Below are 23,105 nucleotides of genomic sequence, written 5' to 3'. Positions count from 1 at the left end.
AAAATTATTTTTTTCCCTCTTTTATTGCGTGATGGGTTATAACGTGTTTCCTTTTTTTTGTTTCGACTCTCGTGCAGCTTTCTCATCTGATTGAACTTGAGGGTCTATTTTTTAAAGATGGCAATCTGGGAATGTTTACCATGTATGATTTTCTTTTTCCTGCCTCTTTCAGCTACTTTAATAAGTTTAATTTTAATGGCTTAGTTGCCTGGAGATGCAGAATCCATTGCAAAGAGTCCTCATCCATGCCACTGACTTGGCTTTTTTCTTACGCAACAAACAAATTAAACTAAAGCTAAATATATTTACTGCCTCTTAATCCTGCCTCTACTGCACTGGAACAAAACGCCCCTCCAAATATAAATAAAAAAAAACAACAAATAAAAGACGTTTTTGCTTGAAATAAGCAAATAAATCTGCCAATGGAACTAGTGAAAATCGGCTTGTCCAGATTTCTTGAAATAAGATGTGATATTTGGGACTTTTGAGATAAAAGTGATCTTGAAATTAGCTTAAAAACCTCTTCAAATAAAAAAAAAGCTTGTTTCATGTGATATGTGACTCAAAACAATTTGTTTTCAAGACTTTTTCACTTAACAAGATATTTAAGATGTATTGTATTAAAACAAGTCCCTATATCTGGAAAAAAATCAAAGTCTTACCAAGTATATTTGTCTCATTGAGTATCTCATTACACTTAATATCAGACACAACTGCCTAACAAGCACCATTTCAGCCAGATATAGGGACTTGTTTTAACACAATACATCTGGAATATCTTGTTAAATGAAAAAGTCTTGAAAACAAATTGTTTTGAGTCACATATCATATGAAACAAGCTTTTTTTTTACATTTGAAGAGGTTTTTAAGCTAATTTCAAGATCACTTTTATCTCAAAAGTCCCAAATATCACATTTTATTTCAAGAAATCTGGACAAGCCGATTTTCACTAGTTCCATTGGCAGATTTTTTTGCTTATTTCAAGAAAAAACGTCTTTTATTTGTTGTTTTTTTACTTATTTTTGGAGGGGCATTTTCTCCAGTGTATATCTGGCTGAAATGGTGCTCGTTAGGCAGTTGTGTCTTATATCAAGTGTAATGAGATACTCAATGTGACAAATATACTTGATAAGATTCAGATTTTCTCCAGTGGGCTGATTCCTTTTAGGTCGAGGCTGGAGAGGAATATCTACTTAAAAAGTAGAGTTTTACCAGCATTAAAGGCTAAAAACATCTCTGTTTTGGCTTTTAGAATACCTGCTACTTCTGGATGTCTTTTGGCACGTCGAACATGAAACTTTCCCTGAAACATTCAACGATCCTTTCATACAAAGGTCTGTTGTTGGCCGATATCTCTTTTTTTCTGGGTGGAGGTCGATGAGCTGTCAGAGGGCCAATAAAGAAAGTACCACAGGACTGCACTGGACTTAGTTAGCAAGGGGAAAAATGAATGTGGAAACTGGAATAGTGTCACGGTGCGATCATGGGCAAAGAAAGGATCAATCACAGCCAAACCACTGAGAGCATCCTCCACGCCCAAATCAAATGGGGTTTGAATCAGCGCTATCTGACTGAGTGAACCGGGCTCCGGTGACAGACTCCACTTTCTCCTGGCCACAGCCGGCGCTCCCACTGCCAGAACATGGAGCTCACTCCATGAGGTCATAGGAATAACTTCCTATTAGCTTCCCATAATCCCCTTGTAAATAGTCCGATATGGACGAGGGGAGAAAAAAAGCGCAGCATCCGACTGGAAAACCAAAAAAACAAAAACGTTAGTCACTGTTGTATTTTTGTGTGTTTTCAGCCCTGAAGCTGCCAACATGTTCCATGCAGGCGTCCACGCTTCCATCGGGGATCGCCTGGTCATCGGGGTCACCTTCAGCCAAACCAGTCCAACGCTTATTAACCCATTTAGGCCTAAAACGCCTGGAAAACCTGTGGGCGGTTTCAGAAAGACCCCCTAAAACCTGAAGTTTTTCCAAAGCACCCAAAGCTCCTCAGTAAAAATATGATTAAATGCCTGCAACGGTGTGGCATCTGCAGGTGAATCGACTTTCACCCCTGGTGTGCAGTTGAAATTTCTCCGTTGATTACGGTGGTGATTGTCACCAGGGATGGGAATCGAGAACCGGTTCTTGTTGAGAACCGGTTCCCAGTGTTTCAATTCCTTGGAATCGTTTTGGCGATTGTGCAAACGATTCCCTTATCGATTCCAGTGGGCGCTGGACTCGCCACGCAGCGTTGCGTGGCGAGTCCAGCGCAGCCAACAGTAAACATGGCGCCCAAGCGGTACGAACGCTCGAAAGTTTGGTTACACATCCCTAAAAAAGACGACAACAGGGCAACTTGCAAAGTGAATATTTCACCAAAGGGAGGAAATACTACCAACATGCAATAACTATGAATGAATGTCGCGTTTTCGATCTGCTCCGGACTAACGTTGGTGAATCTGAACCCAGCAACGTTAGCAACGTTAGCAACGTTAGCATGTCCTCGGCTAACACTGCAGCTAACTAACTAACTAACACTGCCTCTCATGTTAGCTCCATTTGCCTGATTGTAAAAGCTGCTGTTAGTAACGGTTAAGGCTAAATGAATGCCTTCTCAGGCATTACATTTAGATGAAATCATGAGAGACAGAGCCTGACTGGCTCAGAGCCAGAGGCTGGTGGTACTACCCCCAGTTCACCTCTACCTCCAGCTTCTCCTTTCACCAGAGCAGGAAGAGTTAAGTTACCCAGGCCAGGATAGACCAATGTGGACCTCACCGTTGTTGGGTTTGTAAGGTCACGACTCGTGTTACTTCTAAACTAAACAAAGTTGATGCTAAGCGACTGTTTCCCAACCAATTGAGAACCAATAAAGAACTGAATCGTTAAGCAGACTCGAAAATGGAATTGTAATTGTAAAAATCTTCTCAATTCCCATCCCTAAGTGTCAGTCTTCCACTCACATTCAAACTAGAGGTGCACCGAATATTCGGCAACCGAAAATATTCGGCCGAAAACGCAAAAAAAACCACATTCGGCTTTCGGCCGAAAGCCAAATGAGTGGCCGAATCGGAGGCCGAATAGTGGTGACGCAAAATTATCCACAGACGGTGGAGTCGACAGAACCAAACTCATCTGTAAACTCTGCCAATATGCCGCCCATTGATTCAATGCGAGACTCCGGTTCTTCTCACAAACGCCACATCAACACCGTAGAACTAAATGTTCAAGTAAACAAAATAAAAGACAACATTAGTTGTTGTAATCATTAAAGAAATAGCATTCTTAGCAGGTCGCTAGTACCAATAAATAATCAAAGTAATACTGGCCACTTTAGCTGCTTCTCAACCAACGGCAGAGTCATTCCCCAGAGACAATCTGCACGGTCAGAACTAGGATTCTTTAACTTCCACGTCTCCTCTGCATCACATTCACACAGTTACAGCAAACACCACAAAGTATGGAGTGATGAAATAAAAATAAACCAGCAGGTAACATCACGCTACAGGTGCTCCTCGGTCTCTGTGTGAAGCTAACGGAGCTAACCGGCGCTACTTCCTGTTTTATTTGTTTCAACATAAAAGCATGTATTTCAAAATACATTTTTAAAAAACTCCTGCATTTACAGCCAAGTTGAATTGTCTTCTCACCGTAGTAGTTTCAGTCTAAAATATCACTAAAAGGAAAAACACACAAACTACAAAAAATGCTGCCACTGTTCCTGAAGGAGCAGGTACCTAGACTCTATGCCAAAAAGGACACTCAGATAATTTGTTATATTCCATGTTTTTACATTTTTGTGTTGGAACGCGTTTATAATATGTTGTATTTTTTGTTGTTGTATGAAATGAATGAAAAAAACTCCAGAATGAATTGAAAATGGGAATTAATTAAACTTATCTCTAGTTATTAGTAATAACTTTTGAAGATTTCAAATAAACATTTATTTTCTTTGAAAAACATGTCTAAACATTTATTGTAAGGCGTAGATTTAAGCAATATTTAAAACTGGTGAAAAATCTAACTTTTGTTAACTTAACTGAACTGTAATATTCGGTTTCGGTTTCGGTATTCGGCCAAGTGATTAATTATTATTCGGTTTCGGTTTCGGCCACAAATTTTCATTTCGGTGCACCTCACATTCAAACCCTGCAAAATCATCCTCGTCGTTACCGTCATCCTCAAACATATGTGCTCGCCATAAATCTCCATCAGTTGGGTCAGCACGTTCATCAGCATCATCAAAGCCAAGAAACTCCTCACAATCGCTCCCGTCTGAAATGTCTTCCCACTGAAAGTCCTCCATGCTTGTTCGATGTAACTTAACTTCAAAACAATGACACGAGGAACATGACGACACTCTCACGTGTCTATTATAATGCATTTCATTGGCGCAGAGGTCAATAATTGGTGCAAACAACCTTATACAGGAAAAAAGACGTGTACGCTTTCCCGGCCTTAAAGGTAGAATAACGCAACAGCGCCCCCGGCTTTAAAGGTAGGAATGCGGCAGCGCTTTCCCGGTTAAATGGACCGCTGTGACTTATCTCATTTATTCGTTTACATCTACTTTGGAGATCCCTTACCCTTTCTGCTCGATGCACTGGCAGATCAGAGTCTTCACTAATCACTAAATATCCTGAAGTTTGTGTTTCCCGTCTTCCACGGACGATGGATTCACTCCGCGGGGCAGCAGCAGGTCAAAGCTCTTCCTGGTTTATGGGGCTGATGTCATGGTTTTCTCTGGTTATCAGACCCAAATGCAGAAAACTCTCAAGAGTCCAGATAGTTTGAAGTGTTTTATTTTCAATGTGAGGATGATGTCGTAGATGGAGTGGACCTTTCCAGAAAGTGAAGTCGGTAAGTGGTGGGCTCCGCAGTGGTTGCAGGAATAACTGGGAAGTTTCTGAGATGCGGTTCCACTTGGGAGGGGCAGATAAGCACTGAGGGGTTTCTGGAGGTTGAGGGTTTGAGTCCAGGTGGGTGTTTCCGGAGCACGGTGGAGAGCGGACTGGGTTCGACCGGGAGCAGTAAGGAGAGCACGGCTGCCAGTAGTAATAAGGTCCAGGTCTTGGGAGAGTCTTCAGGTATGTGTACAGGATACAATGGTCCGAGCTTGGTTTCAGGAAAACTGGAGAATCACTTATGGCAACAATCAGGCGCCGAAGGACTGACAGCGATCTCCTTAAATGCTCCTCCTTGCTGATGGTAAGTAGCTGCAGGTGTGCCTTGTCAGATGCCAGCCTCAGCCACCGTGCTCCTGACTACCACCTGGTGGAAGGAAAAAAGAACCACACTCCCAGACCCCAACAGTACCCCCCTCTCAACGACCGCCTCCTGGCGGTCCAGACGAAGTGGATGGAAGAGAAGCCTCATAGTCGGTAATTAAGGAGGGATCACAAATGAATGAACGGGGCACCCAGGAACGGTCCTCAGGACCGTAACCCTCCCAATCGACGAGGTATTGCCAGCCCCGACCCCGCCGACGGGAGTTCACAATCCGTCGGACCGAATACACTGGGTGCCCCTCAAAGACCCGGGTGGGAGGAGGGGGTTCGGCTGGAGGGCAAAGGGAACTGGTCTGGACAGGTTTAATTTGGGAAACATGAAAAGATGGATGGATACGGAGTGTAGGGGGCAAACGGAGACGAACCGCAGTGGGACTAATGACTGATTCTATTTCATAAGGACCAATATAGCGAGGGGCAAGTTTCCTGGAAACGGACTTGAAAGGGATGTCACGTGAGGACAGCCAAACCCTTTGTCCCGGGGAATAGTGAGGCGCTGGGACTCGTCTTCGGTCAGCGAAGCGACGATTCTGTTCTGTGGTACGTTGTAATGTGGTGATGGTATTCCTCCAGACATTTCTGCAGCGACGGATGTGATGATGCACAGAGGTTACTGAAATGTCCTTTTCTTCAGATGGGAAAAGTGGTGGTTGGTATCCAATAGATATCTCAAACGGTGATAAGCCGGTAGCTGAGGAAACATGCGAGTTGTGGGCATATTCTACCCATGATAGGTATTTGTTCCAATCAGACGGGTTGTTATGGGAAAGGCATCGAAGGGTGGACTCCAGCTCCTGATTCATTCTTTCGGATTGTCCGTTAGACTGGGGATGGTAACCAGAAGTGAGAGAAGCTTTAGCGCCAAGGGCAAAACAAAACTGTTTCCATACCTGGGATATGAACTGTGGGCCTCGATCAGATAGGACTTCCTGAGGAATGCCATGAAGACGGAATACGTGTTTCACGAGGAGCTGGGCAGTCTGGAAGGCAGATGGCAGTTTCCTGAGGGAGATCAGGTGACAGGCTTTAGAGAAACGGTCAATTATGGTGAGAATAGTGGTCATGTTCTGGGATAACGGAAGTCCGGTGACGAAATCGACAGCGATGTGAGACCATGGTCGTTTGGGAATGGGCAGTGGTTGTAATAACCCTGCTGGGGGACGGTGAGAAGGCTTGTTGCGAGCACACACGGGGCAAGCCGCTACGTACTCCTTGACATCTTTGTGTAAAGATGGCCACCAATATTTTCGTGAGATGAGGGCTATAGTACGACTGGAGCCTGGGTGAGCTGAGAACTTGGAACTATGAGACCAGTGTATCAATTTAGAGCGGGCAGCAGAAGGTACGTACGTTCTCTTAGGTGGGCCATTACCGGGATCAGGTTCAGACTGGAGTGCTTTCTGTATCATGTTTTCGATCTCCCAGGTTAGATAACCGATGGTACAAGTAGGGGGAAGGATGGGAGCAGGAACCTTGTTGGAGTCATCTGGAGAATACTGACGAGACAGAGCATCGGGTTTGGTATTCTTTGATCCTGGGCGATAAGATATAGAAAGGTTGAAACGAGAAAAAAACAAAGACCAACGGGACTGACGTGAGTTCAAACGTTTAGCTGACTGAAGATAGGATAAGTTTTTATGATCTGTCCAGACCAGAATGGGATGTTCAGCACCCTCCAGCCAATGACGCCATTCCTCTAGTGCTGATTTAATAGCTAGGAGTTTGCGGTCACCCACATCATAGTTCTTCTCAGCAGGGGACAATTTGGTAGAGAAAAAAGCACATGGGTGCAATTTTCCGTCAGGGTCTGATCGTTGGGACAGGACTGCCCCAACTCCAGTGTCTGAAGCATCCACCTCCAAAACGAACTGTTTTAAGGGGTCGGGTTGGATTAGGATGGGGGCGTGGGCAAATCTTTGTTTTAATGTGGAGAAGGCCAAGTTTGCTTCTGGGGTCCAAGTGAACGGTATTTTGGTAGAGGTTAGTGCTGTTAGGTGGGCGACGGTTTGACTGTAATTCTTGATGAATCGCCGATAGAAATTGGCAAAGCCCAGAAACCTTTGCAACTGTTTACGTGACTCTGGGATGGGCCAATCCACGACTGCTCTGATCTTTTCAGGGTCTGATCGAACCTGTCCGCTCTCGAGAATGTAACCCAGGAAGGAGACGGAGGACTTGTGGAACTCACACTTCTCGGCTTTGACGTTCAGGGCGCGAGATGTTATACAGTCTGCTAGAGGGTAGGGGAGCTCCTGGAAGAAGATCAACAGCACAGTCGTATGGCCTGTGAGGTGGAAGAGATAAGGCTCTGTTTTTACTGAATACTTGACTTAGATCATGGTATTCCTCTGGGACGGAAGCCAAATTACTGGGGTCCACCTCATCCTGGACGGCCGGAGACTGGTTGGAAGGAACTGCTGACTGCAAACAGGTAGAGAGGCAGTTAGTGGACCATGATTTGACACTTTGCCCAGCCCAATCAAGATGGGGATTATGCATTTGGAGCCAATTGAATCCTAGAATTATGGATGGATCAGAAGTGGGAAAGACGAAGAAAGAGATCATTTCATGATGATTACCTGAAATAATTAGCTGGACTGGTTTGGTTTGGTGAGTGATTCTGGGTAACTCTTTCCCATCTAGGGCTGAGACTTTCAGTGGTGTAGGGAGTCTGAAAGTTTCTATCCTCGCTTGTTCCACCAACGTTTTGTCTATGAGATTCTGCTCGCAACCAGAGTCAATCAGGGCGGTGAGATGTAGTGAGTCCTTGTTAAACTGGATGACGGCCGGGAGTGTAAGGCGGGGAGATGAAGTTGGGAATTTTTGGCCCGTCAGGTTCCCCATATCTACTGACGGGCCCTCTCTTTTGGGCGGATGGGGCATGAAGCAATGTAATGTCCAACTTCGCCACAGTAAAGACACAGATTTGAGTTCCTTCGTCTTTGTCGTTCTTCTGGAGATAATTGGGTTCTACCTAATTGCATGGGTTCTGATCCAAGGGATGAAACTAATGGACTAGTGGTCCTGGAGAAGGAAGATAACTCAGCTGGTCCAAAATTCTGTTTCTCGCCCCTCTGCTTCCCTCGTTCACGTAAGCGATTATCTATTTTTGTGGTTAGAGAAATCAAATCATTTAGTGTCTTGGGTTCCTCAAGGACAGCCAATTCGTCCTTCAAAGAGTCGTTGAGCGACTGGAAGAAAGCTGTCTTTAGGGCTCGGGTGTCCCACCCGGACGCCGCTGCGAGAGTGCGAAAAGCTACGGAGAATTCAGCCACTGATTTGGAGCCTTGTTTTAAGTTCCATAACTTTCTGGAAACTGAGGTCTCGTCTGATTCCTCGGAAAAGGTGAGTTTAAACTCATCTATAAACTCTTGAAATGAGCAGCCGAAGCGGGTCGGATTTTGAAACCGAGCCTCGGCCCATTTTAAAGCGTCGCCAGTAAGAAGACCCAAAACATGGGCGATCTTGGACTCATCGAAATGACTGCGGGGATCTATTAAAAACCAGAGAGCATTGAAAAAGGAATCCACCACAACTAACCTCACCAGAGAACTTTTCCGGGTTGGGAGAGGTGACATCACGGGGAACCACTTGTTGAACAGCTGGTAGAATGACTGGTTGAGCAGAGGCGCCGTCTGCTGGTAAAGCTGACTGGTTAGGCTGCAGGTTTTGAATCAAACTGGTTAGTCGTTCCAGACGATGATCAACGGTTCTGCAGTGATCGTGTAGAGCATGAAGCATATTGTCATGTGACTGAATCTTTCGGTGCTGTTCTGTTAAGGTTCTATTGAGAGCCTCTGCTGGGTCAGAATGGCCTGATTGTTCTGTCATGGTTTTCTCTGGTTATCAGACCCAAATGCAGAAAACTCTCAAGAGTCCAGATAGTTTGAAGTGTTTTATTTTCAATGTGAGGATGATGTCGTAGATGGAGTGGACCTTTCCAGAAAGTGAAGTCGGTAAGTGGTGGGCTCCGCAGTGGTTGCAGGAATAACTGGGAAGTTTCTGAGATGCGGTTCCACTTGGGAGGGGCAGATAAGCACTGAGGGGTTTCTGGAGGTTGAGGGTTTGAGTCCAGGTGGGTGTTTCCGGAGCACGGTGGAGAGCGGACTGGGTTCGACCGGGAGCAGTAAGGAGAGCACGGCTGCCAGTAGTAATAAGGTCCAGGTCTTGGGAGAGTCTTCAGGTATGTGTACAGGATACAATGGTCCGAGCTTGGTTTCAGGAAAACTGGAGAATCACTTATGGCAACAATCAGGCGCCGAAGGACTGACAGCGATCTCCTTAAATGCTCCTCCTTGCTGATGGTAAGTAGCTGCAGGTGTGCCTTGTCAGATGCCAGCCTCAGCCACCGTGCTCCTGACTACCACCTGGTGGAAGGAAAAAAGAACCACACTCCCAGACCCCAACAGCTGATGCAGATTTTTAGAGGGGAACAATGAGTAAGTTGTTCATTAAACGGCTCGTTAACTGTCACGACAGCATTTCTAAATAATTTCAAGATCCGTCGCTATGCTAGCTCTATGTTTTTCCAGCAGGCCTTCGATGCTAGTTCAGCATGTGTGGCACTCGGAGCTTCATTCTCGCTCTTCTTTGACTGTTTCGTTGCTTTTGACATTGTTCCTGGTGACTCAAAGTTATACTGAGTTTATAAAGTACTTGAGGTCGTCGAGGTTTTTGCAAAGTTGAGTTACGGGAGACGGAGACTACGTCGCTCTCACATGCTCACCAAACCGGAAGTCCCTTCTAAATCATTTCAAGCAACTCTTCTTGCAATATGTTCTTTAAAAATACTTTTTTTTTATACCTTTTGTTAGGACATTCATGAGATGTTTTTGAGACTTTGGTGGGAAGATTTGTTAAATTTAGTGCGGATATTTCTTTAAACCGCAGGATGAGCTGATCTTACGGTGACAAACAATCAATTCATCCAACTCAAATCATTCTATTTCCAGCCTGTTACCACCTTCTTTTCATCACTTTCTGTAGATTTAATGTAATAAAATAACACAGTTTCACTTCTATGTGGATGACACCCAGCTCTATCTATCCGGTAGCTCACCGTCCCTCCTCATCCACTGACTCCATGAATTAAAATCCTGGTTTTTCCTCCTTCAGTTTAAGAGTTTAGGTGTGATTCTCAGCAGATTTCATAGCCCTTACTCTCAAATTGACTACTTCAGATCCCTTCTTTTATGTCTCACCCACTGATCCCTCAATAAACCTCCGCCAGTTCAGAATTCTGCAGCTCGTACCATCACCTAAAACCCCTGTGAGACTTTTACAAAATAAAAGCCTGAGAGCAAAAGACTTTTACAAAATAAAAGCCTGTGAGCAACAGACTTTTACAAAATAAAAGCCTGTGAGTGACAGACTTTTACAAAATAAAAGCCTGTGAGCAACAGACCTTTACAAAATAAAAGCCTGTGAGCAACAGACTTTTACAAAATAAAAGCCTGTGAGTGACAGACTTTTACAAAATAAAAGCCTGTGAGCAACAGACCTTTACAAAATAAAAGCCTGTGAGCAACAGACTTTTACAAAATAAAAGCCTGTGAGCGACAGACTTTTACAATAATAAAATAAATAATAAAACGGGTGGTTTGTGGCATAGTGGGTTGAGCAGGCGCACCATGTACAAGAGGCTATTAAAGGCACAAAAGCTTTTTTGTTTTTAATTTAAAAATAAAAAAATTAATAATAATACTAATAAAAATAAAACCTGCGTTAATGCGTGATAAAATATTTATCGGCGTTAAATAATTAATGTGTTAACGCGATAATAACGAGTTAACTCGCCCAGCCCTAATTTAAAGGGAACCTATGGGCCTCAACTTTATGTCTCTACAACACAGTTTCTGTGATGTGAAAGTGTCGAGATGAAATCAGGAAGAAGCTCCGGTGGGCTCGGTGGTCATCAAACTCAATCCCGGCTGTTTAAAGGCGGTATTTTTCACATCTTGGGGTTACGTCCAAATCAAACAAATTTAATATTATCGTCAGTCTTTAGTCTTGTTTTGTGCAGATTGTGTCGTTCTGCGTTTTCAACCAACACGTGCGCTGTTGTCACTTCCAAACAGGAAGCAGGGGAAGCTGAGGCCACGTTACCATGGCGATGACGCTAAAAAGCTAACTACATGATGGAAACAGCACAAATGTTTCTGCGTTGTTTCATCTGCACCTAAAGATGTGGCGGTGGCTAAAAGCTGCTTAATCGGTCAACTTAATCGTTTTTAATCATTTCCACCAGGTGCATGATGGGAAATAACCTCAGAAAAATCGAGTTGTGGTCTTACAAAAAGTGACCCTGAGCGATGTGGAGTTTTTAGATGTGAGAGTTAAACGGTTGTCTAACTTAATTCTGAACGTTCAGGCATCGACTCGTGTTTTCTAAACTTTTAGGAAAGTGAGTTTTTGTTGAAGCTTTTGCACGGGGCAGAAAAACAACACTTTATTGGAATCTCGTCTCCACAAGCTCTTGTGTTTTCCTTTTTTTCTATCATTGGATTTTAGTAAACATGTTTGAATATTTAATTCATATTGATAGATGTAAAGCTTTCTGCATCCAGTTTCTATTTTTTTCTCCTTTTAACAGCAGCAGAACAGCTTCATACATCTTTAAACTGCTCAGTTAGCTCAGTTAGTTCAGTTAGCCCAGTTAAAGTCAGTTAGCTCAGTTAGTTTAGTTAGCTCAGTTAAAGTCAGTTAGCTCAGTTAGCTCAGTTAAAGTCAGTTAGCTCAGTTAAAGTCAGTTAGCTCAGTTAGCTCAGTTAGGCCAGTTAAAGTCAGTTAGCTCTGTTAGTTCAGTTAGCTCAGTTAAAGTCAGTTAGCTCAGTTAAAGTCAGTTAGCTCAGTTAGGCCAGTTAAAGTCAGTTAGCTCGGTTAGTTCAGTTAGCTCAGTTAAAGTCAGTTAGCTCAGTTAGCTCAGTTAGCTCAGTTGAAGACAGTTAGCTCAGTTAGCTCAGTTGAAGACAGTTAGCTCAGTTAGCCCAGTTAAAGTCAGTTAGCTCAGTTAGCTCAGTTGAAGTCAGTTAGCTTAGTTAGCTCAGTTGAAGACAGTTAGCTCAGTTAGCCCGGTTAAAGTCAGTTAGCTCAGTTAGCTCAATTAGCTCAGTTGAAGACAGTTTTCTCAGTTAGCTCAGTTAGGCCAGTTAAAGTCAGTTAGCTCTGTTAGTTCAGTTAGCTCAGTTAAAGTCAGTTAGCTCAGTTAAAGTCAGTTAGCTCAGTTAGCTCAGTTAGGCCAGTTAAAGTCAGTTAGCTCGGTTAGTTCAGTTAGCTCAGTTAAAGTCAGTTAGCTCAGTTAGCTCAGTTAGCTCAGTTGAAGACAGTTAGCTCAGTTAGCTCAGTTAGCTCAGTTGAAGACAGTTAGCTCAGTTAGCCCAGTTAAAGTCAGTTAGCTCAGTTAGCTCAGTTGAAGTCAGTTAGCTCAATTAGCTCAGTTGAAGACAGTTAGCTCAGTTAGCCCGGTTAAAGTCAGTTAGCTCAGTTAGCTCAGTTAGCTCCGTTGAAGACAGTTAGCTCAGTTAGCCCAGTTAAAGTCAGTTAGCTCAGTTAGCTCAGTTGAAGTCAGTTAGCTCAGTTGAAGACAGTTAGCTCAGTTAAAGTCAGTTAGCTTAGTAAGCTCAGTTGAAGACAGTTAGCTCAGTTAGCCCAGTTAAAGTCAGTTAGCTTAGTTAGCTCAGTTGAAGACAATTAGCTCAGTTAAAGTCAGTCAGCTCAGTTAGCTCAGTTGAAGACAGTTAGCTCAGTTAAACTCAGTTAGCTCAGTTAGCCCAGTTAAAGTCAGTTAGCCCAGTTAAAGTCAGTTAGCTCAGTTAAAATCAGTTGGCTCAGTTAGTTCAGTTGAAGACAGTTAGCTCAGTTAGCCCAGTTAAAGTCAGTTAGCTCAGTTAGCTCAGTTGAATACAGTTAGCTCAGTTAGCCCAGTTAAAGTCAGTTAGCTCAGTTAGCTCAGTTGAAGTCAGTTAGCTCAGTTAGCTCAGTTGAAGACAGTTAGCTCAGTTAAAGTCAGTTAGCTCAGTTAGCTCAGTTAGCTCAGTTGAAGACAGTTAGCTCAGTTAGCCCAGTTAAAGTCAGTTAGTTCAGTTAGCTCAGTTGAAGACAATTAGCTCAGTTAAAGTCAGTCAGCTCAGTTAGCTCAGTTGAAGACAGTTAGCTCAGTTAAAGTCAGTTAGCTCAGTTGAAGACAGTTAGCTCAGTTAAAGTCAGAAAGCTCAGTTAGCTCAGTTAGCCCAGTTAAAGTCAGTTAGCTCAGTTAAAATCAGTTGGCTCAGTTAGTTCAGTTGAAGACAGTTAGCTCAGTTATCTCAGTTGAAGACAGTTAGCTCAGTTAGCCCAGTTAAAGTCAGTTAGCTCAGTTAAAATCAGTTGGCTCAGTTAGTTCAGTTGAAGACAGTTAGCTCAGTTATCTCAGTTGAAGACAGTTAGCTCAGTTAGCTCAGTTAAAGTCAGTTAGCTCAGTTGAAGACAGTTAGCTCAGTTATCTCAGTTAGCTCATTTAAAGTCAGTTAGCTCAGTTGAAGACAGTTAGCTCAGTTATCTCAGTTAGCTCAGTTAAAGTCAGTTAGCTCAGTTGAAGACAGTGAGCTCAGTTAGCTCAGTTAGCCCAGTTAAAGACACTACCGAATTTGTTGTCCCACACGAAACTAAGCCCAATGCGGGGACCATTTTTAAGCATCCTAGGGGGCGCTAAAATTTCCTGAGTTTTCGAGCACCTTTTGCAAAGAATAAGAAGAAAGAAAGAAGAAACCTTACAGATACAACAGGCTCAGATTCACTGCTCGGTCCCTAATTAAGGGATGAACTCTGGAAAGAACTCGGGCTCGTTTCCTCTGCTGCTCGGGGCACTTAGAACACCATTACACGCTCACTTACAGCAAAATCACACTGTGCCACCCATGTGCGCCTCAGTGGAACAGAACCGACTGCACGGTTGGCCGGTCGGAACTTCGCCCGGGGCGTTCTGCCACCTCCGCTGACCTTCAGAAACCTCCACGCAGCGGCAGGTTTCAGCAGCTGATTCTACCAGCAAACCTATCTTCGGTTCAGCAGTTTTAAATGCAGCTGAAAGGCCAAGAGGGCTCCACGATATGTTTTGACTTGATTGTGTTTTGGTATTGTGCTCCAAGGAGTTAATGGTTTATCCAGGCTTCAAAGTACCCAGTGAACCAGAGCAAATGTTTGCTTTTGTTTTGCTCCGTCAGAAATAGCTTAACACTGATTTTACAGATGCAGACTTTAACCTCTTGGCTTTTTTTGCTGGAAGTTTCTATGACATTTTGCTTAAGAAAAAGAGAGTAAACCCTCCTTAGAGTCCAAGATTTTAGACATGAGGAAGTATTAAAGGATCACCTGGTCCTTAAAAAGTCTCAAAATCAGGTAAATACAAACTGAGACGAACAAAAACACATAATTATATTACTCTGTCAAAATTTATTCAGCAAAAACTAAACCCAAGCGTCCTGTGACGACTTTCATTTCTGATTAACTGATCATCAGTCAGTGTGAGAAGGAGTTCACTTAGTTTCTCACTCACTGCTGCTAACTTAACTTAACTTAACTTAACTTAACTTAACTTAACTTAACTTAACTTAACTGAACTTAACTTAACTTAACTTAACTTAACTTAGTTTCTCACTCACTGCTGCTAACTTAACTTAACTTAACTTAACTTAACTTAACTTAACTTAACTTAGTTTCTCACTCACTGCTGCTAACTTAACTTAACTTAACTTAACTTAACTTAACTTAACTTAACTTAACTTAACTTAGATTCTCACTCACTGCTGCTAACTTAACTTAACTTAACTTAACTTAACTTAACTTAACTTAACTTAACTTAACTTAACTTAACTTAACTTAACTTAGATTCTCACTCACTGCTGCTAACTTAACTTAACTTAACTTAACTTAACTTAGTTTCTCACTCACTGCTGCTAACTTAACTTAACTTAACTTAACTTAACTTAGTTTCTCACTCACTGCTGCTAACTTAACTTAACTTAACTTAACTTAGTTTCTCACTCACTGCTGCTAACTTAACTTAACTTAACTTAACTTAACTTAACTTAACTTAACTTAGTTTCTCACTCACTGCTGCTAACTTAACTTAACTTAACTTAACTTAACTTAACTAAACTTAACTTAGTTTCTCACTCACTGCTGCTAACTTAACTTAACTTAACTTAACTTAACTTAACTTAACTTAACTTAACTTAACTTAACTTAGTTTCTCACTCACTGCTGCTACCAGCTGCTGGATCAGGGGTTCACTTAGTTTCTCACTGCTGCTACCAGCTGCTGGATCAGGGGTTCACTTAGTTTCTCACTCACTGCTGCTACCAGCTGCTGGATCAGGGGTTCACTTAGTTTCTCACTCACTGCTGCTACCAGCTGCTGGATCAGGGGTTCACTTAGTTTCTCACACACTGCTGCTACCAGCTGCTGGATCAGGGGTTCACTTAGTTTCTCACCGCTGCTACCAGCTGCTGGATCAGGGGTTCACTTAGTTTCTCACACACTGCTGCTACCAGCTGCTGGATCAGGGGTTCACTTAGTTTCTCACTGCTGCTACCAGCTGCTGGATCAGGGGTTCACTTAGTTTCTCACACACTGCTGCTACCAGCTGCTGGATCAGGGGTTCACTTAGTTTCTCACACACTGCTGCTACCAGCTGCTGGATCAGGGGTTCACTTAGTTTCTCACTCATTGGTGCTACCAGCTGCTGGATCAGGGGTTCACTTAGTTTCTCACACACTGCTGCTACCAGCTGCTGGATCAGGGGTTCACTTAGTTTCTCACTCACTGCTGCTACCAGCTGCTGGATCAGGGGTTCACTTAGTTTCTCACTGCTGCTATCAGCTGCTGGATCAGGGGTTCACTTAGTTTCTCACTCACTGCTGCTACCAGCTGCTGGATCAGGGGTTCACTTAGTTTCTCACTCGCTGCTGCTACCAGCTGCTGGATCAGGGGTTCACTTAGTTTCTCACTCACTGCTGCTACCAGCTGCTGGGTCAGGGGTTCACTTAGTTTCTCACTGCTGCTACCAGCTGCTGGATCAGGGGTTCACTTAGTTTCTCACTCACTGCTACCAGCTCTGGATCAGGGGTTCACTTAGTTTCTCACTCACTGCTACCAGCTGCTGGATCAGGGGTTCACTTAGTTTCTCACTCGCTGCTGCTACCAGCTGCTGGATCAGGGGTTCACTTAGTTTCTCACTCGCTGCTGCTACCAGCTGCTGGATCAGGGGTTCACTTAGTTTCTCACCCACTGCTGCTACCAGCTGCTGGATCAGGGGTTCACTTAGTTTCTCACTCACTGCTGCTACCAGCTGCTGGATCAGGGGTTCACTTAGTTTCTCACTCACTGCTGCTACCAGCTGCTGGATCAGGGGTTCACTTAGTTTCTCACTCGCTGCTGCTACCAGCTGCTGGATCAGGGGTTCACTTAGTTTCTCACTCACTGCTGCTAACTTAACTTAACTTAACTTAACTTAACTTAACTTAACTTAACTTAGTTTCTCACTCACTGCTGCTAACTTAACTTAACTTAACTTAACTTAACTTAACTTAACTTAACTTAACTTAACTTAACTTAACTTAACTTAGATTCTCACTCACTGCTGCTAACTTAACTTAACTTAACTTAACTTAACTTAACTTAACTTAACTTAGTTTCTCACTCACTGCTGCTAACTTAACTTAATTTAACTTAACTTAACTTAACTTAACTTAACTTAACTTAACTTAACTTAACTTAACTTAACTTAGTTTCTCACTCACTGCTGCTAACTTAACTTAACTTAACTTAACTTAACTTAACTTAGTTTCTCACTCACTGCTGCTAACTTAACTTAACTTAACTTGACTTAACTTAACTTAACTTAACTTAACTTAGTTTCTCACTCACTGCTGCTAACTTAACTTAACTTAACTTAACTTAACTTAACTTAACTTAACTTAACTTAACTTAACTTAACTTAACTTAGTTTCTCACTCACTGCTGCTAACTTAACTTAACTTAACTTAACTTAACTTAACTTAGATTCTCACTCACTGCTGCTAACTTAACTTAACTTAACTTAACTTAACTTAGTTTCTCACTCACTGCTGCTAACTTAACTTAACTTAACTTAACTTAACTTAACTTAGTTTCTCACTCACTGCTGCTAACTTAACTTAACTTAACTTAACTTAACTTAACTTAACTTAGTTTCTCACTCACTGCTGCTAACTTAACTTAACTTAACTTAATTTAACTTAACTTAACTTAACTTAACTTAACTTAACTTAACTTAGTTTCTCACTCACTGCTGCTAACTTAACTTAACTTAACTTAACTTAACTTAACTTAACTTAACTTAGTTTCTCACTCACTGCTGCTACCAGCTGCTGGATCAGGGGTTCACTTAGTTTCTCACTGCTGCTACCAGCTGCTGGATCAGGGGTTCACTTAGTTTCTCACTCACTGCTGCTACCAGCTGCTGGATCAGGGGTTCACTTAGTTTCTCACTCACTGCTGCTACCAGCTGCTGGATCAGGGGTTCACTTAGTTTCTCACTCACTACTGCTACCAGCTGCTGGATCAGGGGTTCACTTAGTTTCTCACTCACTGCTGCTACCAGCTGCTGGATCAGGGGTTCACTTAGTTTCTCACTCACTGCTGCTCCCAGCTGCTGGATCAGGGGTTCACTTAGTTTCCCACTGCTGCTATCAGCTGCTGGATCAGGGGTTCACTTAGTTTCTCACTCACTGCTGCTACCAGCTGCTGGATCAGGGGTTCACTTAGTTTCTCACACACTGCTGCTACCAGCTGCTGGATCAGGGGTTCACTTAGTTTCTCACTCACTGCTGCTACCAGCTGCTGGATCAGGGGTTCACTTAGTTTCTCACTGCTGCTATCAGCTGCTGGATCAGGGGTTCACTTAGTTTCTCACTCACTGCTGCTACCAGCTGCTGGATCAGGGGTTCACTTAGTTTCTCACTCGCTGCTGCTACCAGCTGCTGGATCAGGGGTTCACTTAGTTTCTCACTCACTGCTGCTACCAGCTGCTGGATCAGGGGTTCACTTAGTTTCTCACACACTGCTGCTACCAGCTGCTGGATCAGGGGTTCACTTAGTTTCTCACTCGCTGCTGCTACCAGCTGCTGGATCAGGGGTTCACTTAGTTTCTCACTCGCTGCTGCTACCAGCTGCTGGATCAGGGGTTCACTTAGTTTCTCACTCGCTGCTGCTACCAGCTGCTGGATCAGGGGTTCACTTAGTTTCTCACTCGCTGCTGCTACCAGCTGCTGGATCAGGGGTTCACTTAGTTTCTCACTCGCTGCTGCTACCAGCTGCTGGATCAGGGGTTCACTTAGTTTCTCACTCGCTGCTGCTACCAGCTGCTGGGTCAGGGGTTCACTTAGTTTATCACTCACTGCTGCTGCCAGCTGCTGGATCAGGGGTTCACTTAGTTTCTCACTCACTGCTACCAGCTGCTGGATCAGGGGTTCACTTAGTTTCTCACTCACTGCTGCCAGCTGCTAGATCAGGGGTTCACTTAGTTTCTCACTCACTGCTGCTACCAGCTGCTGGATCAGGGGTTCACTTAGTTTCTCACTCACTGCTGCTACCAGCTGCTGGATCAGGGGTTCACTTAGTTTCTCACTCACTGCTGCTACCAGCTGCTGGATCAGGGGTTCACTTAGTTTCTCATCCACTGCTGCTACCAGCTGCTGGATCAGGGGTTCACTTAGTTTCTCACTGCTGCTACCAGCTGCTGGATCAGGGGTTCACTTAGTTTCTCACTCACTGCTGCTACCAGCTGCTGGATCAGGGGTTCACTTAGTTTCTCACACACTGCTGCTACCAGCTGCAACATTAAGCTAACACTAACCTTTTCCACGGATAAGATCAGATTTCACCTGGACCACATCTTGTGTTGTTTTGGTGTTTAACCATGAAGCCTTTCATGCTGCAGCTCAGGTTTCCACACTGCAAAAAGTGAAATCTAAGTAAAAATAAATTTCTTAGATCAAAGGGATATATGCTTAGTTTTTGTCCAATAAGACAGTTCTTCTCAGTAAGTAGTTTTTATATTAGACTGTTTCACTGAATTTTGTCTTGCCTTAAGTATCTAAATAAGATATTACAGCTTGTTATTGAGATGTTTTGAGCTGTTTTGAGGAACTACATGCCTGAAGCTCGAATATAAACAGTTTCAAAGCTGGTTTCAAGAAATATAAGGCCTAGTGCATACCACTCTGTCAAGATAATGGCTCTAGCATTTACTTAATTCAAGAATATTTTTCAATATATTGAGAAAATAGGCCACGTGTATTTAATTAGAATCAAGAAAAATGTACTTGTTATAAGTTCAAATACATTAATTCTAAGGTATTTGTGGGTTAATTGAGATTAGATATTTTTACTTGTTCTGAAAAATCTTGACGAGCCACATTTTCTCCCATTGGCAGATCATTTTGCTTTTTCTAAAGCAAAATACACCTAATTTTTGTAATTTTTTTCTTGTTTTTGAAGCTGGCTTTTTGCAGTGCAATTGTTCTGCTGACTTGCTGCTTCGAGTTTTCAGTCGAGCACTCACATCTAGTTTTATAAAGTTTTATTTAAGGCTGGGCAACAATTAAACCTGTTTAATCTGATTAATCACATGATTTCCGTGATTAATCACGATTAATCGCATTGTACGTAAAATACAAAAATGAGTTCTGTCTAGCCTTTAGCATTTAGTTTGAACTAAATGGAAGTTTCACTGGAAGAACTTTAACATGAAAATGGCCGAGTAAAAGTTCCGTACCCTTCTCCATGTTTGGTGGATCCAAAGATTACTTTCTTTTCCTGTTCCACAGCAGCAGACTTTTACAAAATAAAAGCCTGTGAGCAACAGACTTTTACAAAATAAAAGCCTGTGAGCAACAGACTTTTACAAAATAAAAGCCTGTGAGCGACAGACTTTTACAAAATAAAAGCCTGTGAGCGACAGACTTTTACAGAATAAAAGCCTGTGAGCGACAGACTTTCACAAAATAAAAGCCTGTGAGCGACAGACGTTTACAAAATAAAAGCCTGTGAGCGACAGACTTTTACAAAATAAAAGCCTGTGAGCAGCAGACTTTTACGAAATAAAAGCCTGTGAGCGACAGACTTTTACAAAATAAAAGCCTGTGAGCGACAGACTTTTACAAAATAAAAGCCTGCGATTAACAGACTTTTACAAAATAAAAGCCTGTGAGCGACAGACTTTTACAAAATAAAAGCCTGTGAGCGACAGACTTTCACAAAATAAAAGCCTGTGAGCAGCAGACTTTTACAATAATTCCCGCATCGGACGGCCCTGTGCTGCGTGTTGTTCCCCCTCTCTCTGTCCCCTGCTTCCTTTGTCTCTGAACTTTCCATTGAAGTCACAAAAGGCCCAAAAAATATGTATTTTTTTAAATAAAATTATTCTTTTTTAAAATAAAATAATTAATTTTTTTTAAATAAAATATTTTTTTTTAAATAATTTATTATAATTTCTTTTAACGTTAAAAAAAATAAAACATGGGCTGCACGGTGGTGTGGTGGTTAGCACCGTCGCCTCACAGCAAGAAGGTTCCAGGTTCAACACCCAGCTGGGGCCTTTCTGTGAGGAGTTTGCATGTTCTCCCCGTGTATGCGTGGGTTCTCTCCGGGTACTCCGGCTTCCTCCCACTGTCCAAAAAATCATGCATGTTAGGTTGATTTGCATCTCTAAATTGTCCTTAGGAGTGACTGTGAGCGTGCATGGTTTTTTGTCTCGTTTGTCTCTATGTGGCCCTGCGATGGACTGGCGGCCTGTCCAGGGTGTACCCCGCCTCTCGCCCATTGACTGCTGGGATAGGCTCCAGCCCCCCCGCAACCCGATCGACGGATTCAGCGGTATAGATAATGGATGGATGGAAAAATAAAACATGCGTTAATGCGCGATAAAATATTTAACGGCGCTACTAAAGCTAGCTGCAGTGAGCTAACGCACTTCCTGTTATTTTCACAAAATAAAATACCCGTTGCCTTTTATCATAGGGAAAGCCATTACCATACAATTGGTGCTTTTGTTTTGAAAACAGGAAGTGAACCTACCCTCGTTGTAGCTAGCTTGAAACTGCCGTTTTGACAGGAAATGCCGGGTTGCCGCCGTCCTGCAGTGCTTCTGTCTCGGCTTGTATGGTGTCGCGGGGCAACTGATTTGTCACAAAACAAGTTGAATTGTCGCTAGATTCAGCCAGATTGAGCCCGAAAGTCGCTAGATTATTTTTTTTTGTCGCCAGAGATGGCCAAAAGTCGCTAAATCTAGCTAAATTGGCAACACTGAGGCAGCCAGGAAAAACCATGGCACTTGTGACGTCACACGGAAGCCCCGCCCCCAGTCTGGAATTCCAGGAAGGTTTCCTAGCGGCAAATTCAAAATCGTAAATTTCATGCGTTTATGAAATGTTTTGGTGTAGAGTCCAATGATCATTATTGTTCCTCTGTGTATGTATTATCATTATGTATTGGGTGTAGTGTCAGCTTTCTGTAGGCCTTTAAATAATTAATGCGTTAACGTGATAAGACGAGTTAACTCGCCCAGCCCTCAGTTTTATTATTCTCTCCATTGTGGCCTCTTAAAAGTCCTACTTTCTTGTCTCAGTCTCGGCACATTCCCAGCTGGGGTTTCTTCCCCCCGAGCTTTATCTCCACAGTTTGATAACACACGCAGCAGAATCTCCCCCACATACGTTCCTACCTTTTTGTGGTGCAGGTAAAGGCTGAGGCGGCTGCAGGATATTTGTCCCCCGGGTCGAGGAGTTCTCCGAGCAGTCACCTGCTTGAATGAGCCGGCCCACACTGCTCTGCAAAAAACTAAAGATTAACGCCTCCCTCCAGCATCACATGGTGCCACACGGGCAGGTGAGTGTGTACGTGTTGTGGGTACGAATGCATGCAGGTGCACTGAAAAAAGTCATCATTTCTACCTTATATTTTTAAGATTCAGTAAGAACTAGAGCTTCTTAAGTAAAATTAAACATTTTATTAATAAATGAATTATGGGGGAAGACTAAGTTTTACTTAGGTTTCCTCATACAATTTAAATGTTTAATAGTTGTATGTACATAAACCTAGAAATACTACATAAACTTTACTCTGAAGGTGTATCGTTAAAATCTACTAAGTTACTTCATAACAGCAAATACTACAGAAAAGTTTGAGTAAAATGATGTTCCTGCCTATGAAAAACAAGTAGACTTTAATTTGTTTTACTAAATATAACTTAAAACTTAGATGTAATTAAGTAAATGCTACTTAATATCTTCAAAACTGTTATGTTTTATAGTAAGTAAAATTTACACTGGAAAAAATGCCCCTCCAAAAATAAGTAAAAAAACAACAAATAAAAGACGTTTTTGCTTGAAATAAGCAAAAAAAATCCGCCAATGGAACTAGTGAAAATCGGCTTGTCCAGATTTCTTGAAATAAAATGTGATATTTAGGACTTTTGAGATAAAAGTGATCTTGAAATTAGCTTAAAAACCTCTTCAAATGTAAAAAAAAGCTTGTTTCATATGATATGTGACTCAAAACAATTTGTTTTCAAGACTTTTTCCTTTAACAAGATATTCCAGATGTATTGTATTAAAACCAGTCCCTATATCTGGCTGAAATGGTGCTTGTTAGGCAGTTGTATCTTATATTAAGTGTAATGAGATATTTTAACTAGAAATGAGACAAATATACTTGGTAAGACTTTGATTTTTTCCAGTGTTACTTGATACTGCAGCATTAAATCTTACTTAAATCATTTGAGTGCAAATACTCACAAAGGGTTTTT

The 23,105-nt window shown here is 42.5% G+C and overlaps 1 protein-coding gene across 2 annotated transcripts in view; it reads right to left on the bottom strand.

Moving 5' to 3' along the window:
- kcnj16a (potassium inwardly rectifying channel subfamily J member 16a) overlaps positions 1-22,116 on the bottom strand; it is a 29,240-nt gene extending 7,124 nt beyond the window's left edge. The window contains exon 1 of one of the 2 annotated variants that reach the window (XM_075457078.1): positions 22,023-22,116. The gene's annotated coding sequence lies outside the window, so the exon portion shown is untranslated. Of the gene's footprint in view, positions 1-19,154; positions 19,249-22,022 lie in introns of those variants that run through there. The other variant, XM_075457079.1, reaches the window with a different exon arrangement.
- Positions 22,117-23,105: the final 989 nt, after the last annotated feature.

This window comes from Odontesthes bonariensis, chromosome 23 (genome assembly GCF_027942865.1).
Source record: "Odontesthes bonariensis isolate fOdoBon6 chromosome 23, fOdoBon6.hap1, whole genome shotgun sequence".
Classification (NCBI taxonomy): Eukaryota; Metazoa; Chordata; class Actinopteri; order Atheriniformes; family Atherinopsidae; genus Odontesthes; species Odontesthes bonariensis.
The sequence above is the reverse complement of the archived record's forward strand: the minus strand, read 5'-3'. Positions and strand labels throughout refer to the sequence as shown.